We start from the raw sequence: 8,630 nt of genomic DNA on the forward strand, positions 1-8,630 counted from the left end.
AAAACATCCTTGTTTCTTTTTCGTCATGTACGTATGGCAGCTTATCATACACACTGTAATTGTTTTGCTTTAATCCACCCGGCATTAAAGCCTCTGAAGCGCAATCCTAAAATAGCCTTCGGTTGACAGCTATGATATAAATAGTACACAAGATAATACTAGTTTTATATTTTTATTACAAGCTCAGAATTAGCCAATACAATACTATCATAAATAACAACCGGGGGGGGGGGGGGATTATTTAACGCGTTTAAAGTAATGGCTCCCCATAATCGATTTAAAAACAAAGACACATTTTGGGTGTTACTTGTACTTGCTAGACCTTATGTGAATATGGACAAAGAGCTGAAATGTTCCTGAACATGAGACTTCATAATACAAGAGCCATCAAAGTAATGGTTTGCATCTATGTAATGAAATGTTCATAACACAAGAGCCATCAAAGTACTGTAATGGTTTGCATCTATGTAATGAAATGCTTTGGAAAAATGTGTACCATATGGTTTTATAAGGAACATTGAAAATAGAACCATTGAAACATAGATTTATCAACCTGCAAAACTTACTTTGAACTAAGGAGGGCAGCAGTTTACAATGATACAGCTCACTGATTGCTTTATTTCCGCTTATGGCTATAAATACGTTTTCTAATGTCTCATTTTTTTCATGAACAAAAATGTAAATTCTTTTGCAGTTCTTTTAGAATACTCATCTTTTTTTCACCAACATGCATTTATATTATTTATGATGTTATAAATGACATTGCACGACCATTTACCGACAAATTTGTGCTGTGCGTATGTTTGAAACGGGGGGAAAATTAAATCTAGAGCGAGATTCCTTTTAATAGTTCTGAGGCATTTGCAATATTGACTTGTTGGGGAGAACAAGCCACAGTAGTTCCTCCCATTTTTAAGTACGTGAAAATAATTTGGGAAAGCTTAGAAAGTGTTTGGGTGTATTGGGTTGGGGGGAGGGGGGAGATGAGGTGTTTTCCCAGCGAATAGAGGTTCAGACTCGCATATCGTGGGGTTGCAAAGACATGGACCTCTCGCTGTCATAGATGATAGCTATCACCCTATCAGCAGGCAGCCGGCAGCTCTCAGTACTGTACATCAGGCTCGAGAAGTCAGGTGTCTGATGGCTGTATAACAAAGGCCAATGTAAATTTGGAAGGAAATACTGTGTTCAGGTAGGGAGAAAAACTTGATTTCTTTGGAGCAGCACATAGGGGTGGCTAGATACTGTACAAGTTGGCAAAGCAGGTGTTTTATGGCTACTGAATATATCTATACTTGTGCCACTGAGATGTGTACTTAGAGCTATATTAATATCTATATAGATTTAGTGTATCATCTCCCTATTATGGGATTAGACACTAATGTGCATTTAACCTAGCATTTACCACAATATACTGAGCTGTCAGATATTTATATTTGATTAAATTGTAATACTGAGCGGTCAGAGTGGATTTAAATACACAGACACACATATTAATGTGTTTTTATAGTCTGACAATTAAATAGAGTCTCATACCACTTATTCCCTTTGTGAACAGGATTTTTTAAAAACCTTTTATTTATTCACAGAGTCACTATTGATTTATTTGATGTAATAAAAATGTTTTTATTTTGGTTTTAACAGTCTTCACCGATCCAAGCCTAACTACAAAATATGTATTTCACACACTAAAATCAGTGAGTGTAAACAGAGGAATTCTTTTTATCCTTCTTGGATAATATTTGTGTATGCTTGTTTACTTTCCTCATGCACCCTATTACTGATCAAAAATATGATCTACATTCTATACTAGGATGAGCGGTTAAAATCATTTAGTTTATTGTAGGAAAAACTGTACTGCATGTTATATGAGGACAAGGGCTAGGTTGAGTGACACTCACTGTACTACATAAAAAGAAAAAGAAATGTGTTTGATAGCGCTAATGTTAGTTTAAATTATTAAGTGTACCTAACACACTCGTGATAAATAACCTGGGGACTTATAACTATAAGGAAGGTTGCCTGGAATGATTGACTGATCATATCAAAATAGACAATACAATACAAACAACTAATCAAACTCCCATGACCACCCTCACGAGAGTAACGAATCTGTCGCAAATCTGCTGTGTGCTGTGATAACAAGCGCTGAGGGAAGAGACACTTCCGCGTTTGTGCGCGCAACCCGCGTGATGCGTGGAGCCGGTGTTGGGGCTTGTATAGCAGAGACGGCGGGTAAGATGTTCCGAAGCGGCATGTACAACGGAGGCGGTACTGGAATAGCGTGACAAGTGTCGACAGTCACACTTAGGGAGGGTAGCCCCTACAGTCTGTTCCTGCGTCTGGCCTGCCTGGAAAAAGATAGGCAACATTACGCCTGATGTACGCTTGCTTGTTGTGAGTGGGTTTCCAATTTTTCCCCAACGGAGCAGAATCCATCAATCTATACTCCCTGTATAGGCTATATTTTATTGTGAATGCTTATTTATCCATTTAATTAAATTAGTCAAGTCCAGTTCATAAGGTGTTTATTTGTATTGTTCATAAGTGTTGTCAGTATTTGTTTAAGTTTGTCAAGTGTTTTATGTGTGTTTGTCCCATCAACAGTTTATCTGGTATACGCTATGATTGGTTGTCTTTCTCTCTTTCTTTTTCTCTTTTACATAATGTGATGTCGCCTGCGAGATACGTCTGAGGGACTACAGGTTTTCAAGATTGGACTTTATATATGGTCAGATAATTATCTGCACTTTATTCACATATTTTGGCGCCGGATTATTTGTTTGTATTCACTGTACTGCATGTTACATGCTGACAAGGGCTAGGTTGAATGACACTCACTGTGTAAGAAATACAACTCTGTATTTTACGTTCTTTTTGGGGAAGTGTGACAGAGAAACGCAAACACAAGTGAATATATAAAATCTGTATTAATATGAACAAATCAAACTGTTGTTACAATAAAGAATGTATGGCAATAAGATAACAAATTACATTACAGTGTTACAATTTACTTTAGATATAAAAGGATTTTACATATTACAAATTGCATATATATAAATATTTATATATATATATATATATATATATATATATATATATATATATATATATATATATTTATCAACCTCGTCCTCCTGCTTAAATCTTGTGTTGTTGAGAAATTTCTTCACATGATTCAGGTCATCCCTCTGGAGCTGGTTACTGGACCCTCCTGGAGAAAGCTAACCTAACTTGTGTCACAGCTCTCTGGGCTTTAAATACCTGTTTGGGGGTCTTGCTCTCTGAATCATTGATTAAGATCTGAATCAGTTTCTTTGAAACAGTTTTTCGCATGCAGTAACTGAAGGAGAGGTCTCATTGAATTGTTAATCAAATCTTTGTCTGAGTTTCACCTTGTATCCTAGCATCTGTCCAGACAAAGGCATGTCAGATGCAGACATATAAATATTTATTCAATCAGATACTGTAAATACATAGAAAATATATATATATATGTCAGGCTGGTTGCAACATAAAATCACAGTTTATGATGAAATGACAAACTTCAATTCTTACAACTGTACTGCATGTTACAATACATGCTGACAAGGACTAGAAAACCTTAGTACTTTATGTACAGTACTACTGTAAGTGTATTAAATGTACTGCTAAAGAGTAAAAACGTCTTAAAACAATGAAACCAGTGAACACTTTGTAAAACAAAACTTATTAGTTATTATATGAAAAACAATCCCAGTACATTTTTAGTTGGTTATTGTGAAATTAATGAAACAAGTGTTCTTCCCCATAGCTGTGGTTGTTCCAGGGAAGATGCCTTCTATGCCTTAAAAAGGCATTTATGTTGTCTTTCACAGCTCGGAAGAGAACCTTGGTCATAATGAAATGTTTTTTATTTCGTCCATAATATTTCTGCACAAATTCGAAGCCATCATAATTAACCACCTTAAACCACTGAAGATACAGCTCATAACTGACATGGTGTTTCATAATAATAATAATAATAGCATGTTCTTGTATAGCGCTGCTAGATTTATATTGCACTTTACAGAGACATTTTGCAGGCACAGGTCCCTGCCCTGTGGAGCTTACAATCTAAGTTTTGGTGCCTGAGGCACAGGGAGATAAAGTGACTTGCCCAAGGTCACAAGGAGCTGACACCGGGAATTAGTGTCTTTACTCACTGAGCCCTCCTCCTTCATAATGAGAAGGGCTAGTATGGTAACTTTTCCAGCGCTTCTGGAAAGATTTTTCCTGTATGCTCTGTATTGTATTGTATTGTATTGTATTCCTTTATTTATATAGCGCCATTAATGTACATAGCGCTTCACAGTAGTAGTACACGTGGTAATCAAATAAATAACAGATAATATAAACAGGTCATGGGGATACGTGCATCAGACATAAAAGTAACATTAAGGAAAAGGAGTCCCTGCTCAGAGGAGTTTACAGTCTAATTGGTAGGTAGGGAGAACGTACAGAGACAGTAGGAGGGAATTTTGGTAAGTGCATCTGCAGGGGGCCAAGCTTTATGTATCATGTGTCCAGTATAATCTACAGTGCTATTCATATGCTTGTTTAAACAAGTGTGTCTTAAGGTGGGTCTTAAATGTGGATATAGAGGGTGCTAGTCGGGTATTGAGGGGAAGGGCATTCCAGAGGTGCGGGGCAGTAAGTGAGAAAGGTTTAAGGCGGGAGAGGGCTTTAGATACAAAGGGGGTAGAAAGAAGACATCCTTTAGAGGAACGCAAGAGTCGGGATGGTGCATAACGAGAAATTAGGGCTGAGATGTAAGGAGGAGCAGAAGAGTGTAAAGCTTTAAAAGTGAGGAGGAGAATTGAGTGTGTGATACGGGATTTGATCAGAAGCCAGGAGAGGGATTTCAAGAGGGGAGATGCAGAGACAGATTTAGGAAAGAGTAGAGTGATTCTGGCAGCAGCGTTTAGGATAGATTGTAGGGGATACAGGTGAGAGGCAGGAAGGCCGGACAGCAGGAGGTTACAGTAATCAAGACGGGAGAGAATGAGGTCCTGAGTCAGAGTTTTAGCAGTCGAGCAACAGAGAAACGGGCGTATCTTTGTGATATTGCAGAGGAAAAAGTGACAGGTTTTAGAAACGTTCTGAATGTGAGAGGAGAATGTGAGAGATGCGTCGAGTGTGACCCCTAAGCAGCGTGCTTGGGCTACTGGGTGAATGATCGTACTTCCAACAGTAATGTGGAAGGAGGGAATAGGGCCAGGTTTGGCAGGAAGTATGAGGAGCTCTGTTTTTGCCATGTTGAGTTTAAGGTGACGGAGGGCCATCCAGGATGATATAGCCGAGAGACATTCAGAAACTTTGGTTTGTACAGCAGGTGTAAGGTCGGGTGTTGAAAAGTAAATTTGTGTGTCGGCAGCATAGAGGTGATATTTAAACCCAAGAGATGTTATTAGGTCCCCTAGAGAGAGTGTGTACAGAGCAAAGAGAAGAGGTCCCAGGACAGAGCCCTGGGGTACCCCCATAGAGAGATCAATAGAGGAGGAGGAGGTGTTAGCAGAAGAGACACTGAAAGTACGATGGGAGAGGTAAGAGGAGATCCAGGATAGAGCTTTGTTACGAATACCAAGAGTATGGAGAATGTGAAGGAGAAGAGGGTGGTCAATGGTGTCAAATGTGGCAGAGAGGTCGAGTAATATGAGCAGAGTGTAATGACCTCTGTCTTTGGCAGCATGGATGTCATCCGTTATTTTAGTGATGGCTGTTTCCGTGGAGTGAGCAATGCGGAAGCCAGATTGTAGAGGGTCTAGGAGAGAATAGGTGTTGAGAAAATGGAGCAAGCGAGAGAATACAAGACGTTCAAGGAGTTTGGAGGCAAAAGGCAGGAGGGAGACAGGTCGATAGTTAGAAAGACAGGTAGGGTCAAGCTTGCTATTTTTGAGTAATGGTATAACTGTTGCATGTTTGAAGGAGGATGGGAAGGTACCAGAGTAGAGGGAGGAGTTAAAAATGTGTGTGAGGGTAGGGATTATAGTAGGAGCAAGAGGTTTTAGGAGATGGGAGGGAATGGGGTCAAGAGAGCAAGTGGTAGAGGGGAAGAGGAGATCAACAGTGACACATCCTCCTCTGAGACAGTGGAAAAAGAATCAAGGAAAGCAGGAGGAGAGTTAGGAAGAGGTGTAGGATGGGAGGAAGAGACGAAGGGAATGTTCAGACGTATGGATTCTACCTTTTCTTTAAAATAGTCAGCAAAGTCCTGGGCGGAGATGGAGGAAGAAGAAGCAGCTGAGGGTGGTTTGAGTAGAGCATCAAAGACAGAGAAGAGTTGGCGTGGGTTAGACTTGTGATTGTTGATTAGAGAAGAAAAGTAGGCTTGTTTAGCTTGCGAGAGGGCAGAGTTGAAACAGGATAGCATAAATTTGTAGTGAAGAAAGTCTGCGAGAGTATGAGATTTCCTCCAGAGGCGTTCAGAGGAATGAGTGGAGGAATGCAGCATGCGCGTGTGGGAATTTAGCCAGGGTCTAGGGTTAGAAGGGCGCGGATGGCAGAGAGAAAGCGGGGCATGTAGATCAAGAGAGGAGGATAAGGCAGAGTTGTAGTTCCTGACTAGGTTGTCAGGGTCTGTAGCAGAGCTGAGAGAGGAGAGGGAGGAGCGTAAAGTGGAATCAAAGTCTGGTAGGTGAATAGAGCGCAGGTTTCTGCAGAACCGGGGGGTAGATGGAGGTGGAGAAGGGGAGAAGCGAGATAGAGAGAATGAGATGAAGTGATGGTCAGAGAGAGGAAAAGGGGAAATGGAGAAATCAGAGAGAGAGAAGTTTTTAGTGAAAACCAGGTCTAGGTAGTGGCCATCCTTGTGGGTGCTGGCTGCAGTCCACTGCTCTGCGGGAGGTCTGTTAGTGTCATGTCTGGGATCATGCCCGGATCAAGTTGCATTTGAAGCTGTACTCTCCTGGGTGCCGCGGGTCATGCAGTAGGTGTGCTTATTTCACTGGGCGAGGATAGATGGTCGCATTTGCACCTGTACACCTCTGGGTGCAGCTGGAGTTGGTGGAAGAGGTGTGCTTCTGTGAGTGGGTGAGGGTAGAGTGTCGGGTAGGATGCTTTCCTTCGGTGGTGTGCATTGTCTTGGCAGCATGCAGGCCAACTCCGGTGAAGAACAAGGTGCAGGTGGTTGATGGCATTCCTCCAGGTCACCCTCCTGCTCCTGCGTCGGACATACAGGAGGAGGGACAGAAACAAAATAATAGAGCCCAGCAATGTCATTGTCAATGTTGTCCATGCCCCTCTCCATCACCTCTTTTCTCTCCATAAGTTGATCCAACTTTGCCTCCATTCTTTCCCTGTATTGCTGTGTTGTGTTGCAAATTCTTCTGTAGTCACTTAAAGATTCCAGTATGCGACCCACGGAGCTCGGGCTGACAAAAGGTGTGAGGGTGGAATAGTGTTCTCTCTCTAAGAGGCTGGGAGATAAGAGTGAGACGTCGGTGGGACAGGGTAAGTATTGTTCTATTTCAGTTGTCAGAGGGCTGTCTGGTTGTACATCAGTACGGCAGGGGATGTCTTTGTTGGCTTCTGTTGTCAGAGGGCTGTCTGGTTGTGAACCGGTGGGGCAGGGAACGTCTAGTTTGGCTGATTCGGCTTCTGTTGTCAGAGGTCTGCCTGGTTGTGCATTGGTTAGGCAGGGGAATTCTTGTTCATGTTCTGCTGTCAGAGGGCCGTCTGGTTGTGCATCAGTGTGGCAGGGGACTTCTGGTTCAGCTTCTGTTGTCATGTGGATGTCTGGATGTGCATACTGTACGTGGTGCTGGGGACTTCTTGTTCAACTTCAGCTTGGGTAGACCGAGGGTCGTCTGGTTTGGCAACGTTCGCTTGAACACATTCAATGTCTTTATATATGACGGTTCCAATTTTCTTCCTGCAAAAGCCCGGTCCAGGATGTTTTGCCTTGGGAACTTTTAGTGCCTTTTCTTTAGTCACAATAGGCTTTCTGGTCGTTTCTGCCTTTGTCACGCAGACAGCTGCTGCGTTTCTATTCTCATGGACAGCAGCAGTTACCCGCTTGTTGCGTATGTAGAATTGAAACTGATCCATGTCAGAAGATTAAGCACAATACAGTATCTGGACAGAAAGCAGTTGTTTAAGAGACAGATCAGCCATTGTTGAGGAGATCCATTTTGGTGGACTTTTTATGCATGGTATCCTCGACTCGATGGTACAGGGGTATTAAAAGAAGGTGTAAACATTAACGTTACATGACAAATGCTGTGCATACTTTACTGTTTGTTCACTGTGCTTTGTTTTATTTATTTTCAAAAGCAGCAATACCCAGAACAGTTATTTCGAAGGAGATGAGCATGAGAATACGGCAGATGTACCTGAACGGACAACAAATAAGCCATATCCAAGCCTGGTTACATATCTCGGGCGTCTACGTCATTCATAGCGGTGTCTATCATGCCCATGCAAAACTAAAGTTATAAAGAGGATTCGCTCTGTCAGAACAGAGTAAGTACTGTACTGTATAGACAGTCCAACTGTTTATTATTGAATTAGAATATTGTTTCTGTTCCCTCCTTTCTCAATTATCCCCTCTCCTTTCTTTCGGCCTCATCCCCTCTTCCTCCTTTGCTCCTCATCCTCCTCCCTCTTCCCCC

Source organism: Ascaphus truei, chromosome 3 (assembly GCF_040206685.1).
Source record: "Ascaphus truei isolate aAscTru1 chromosome 3, aAscTru1.hap1, whole genome shotgun sequence".
NCBI classification, from domain to species: Eukaryota; Metazoa; Chordata; class Amphibia; order Anura; family Ascaphidae; genus Ascaphus; species Ascaphus truei.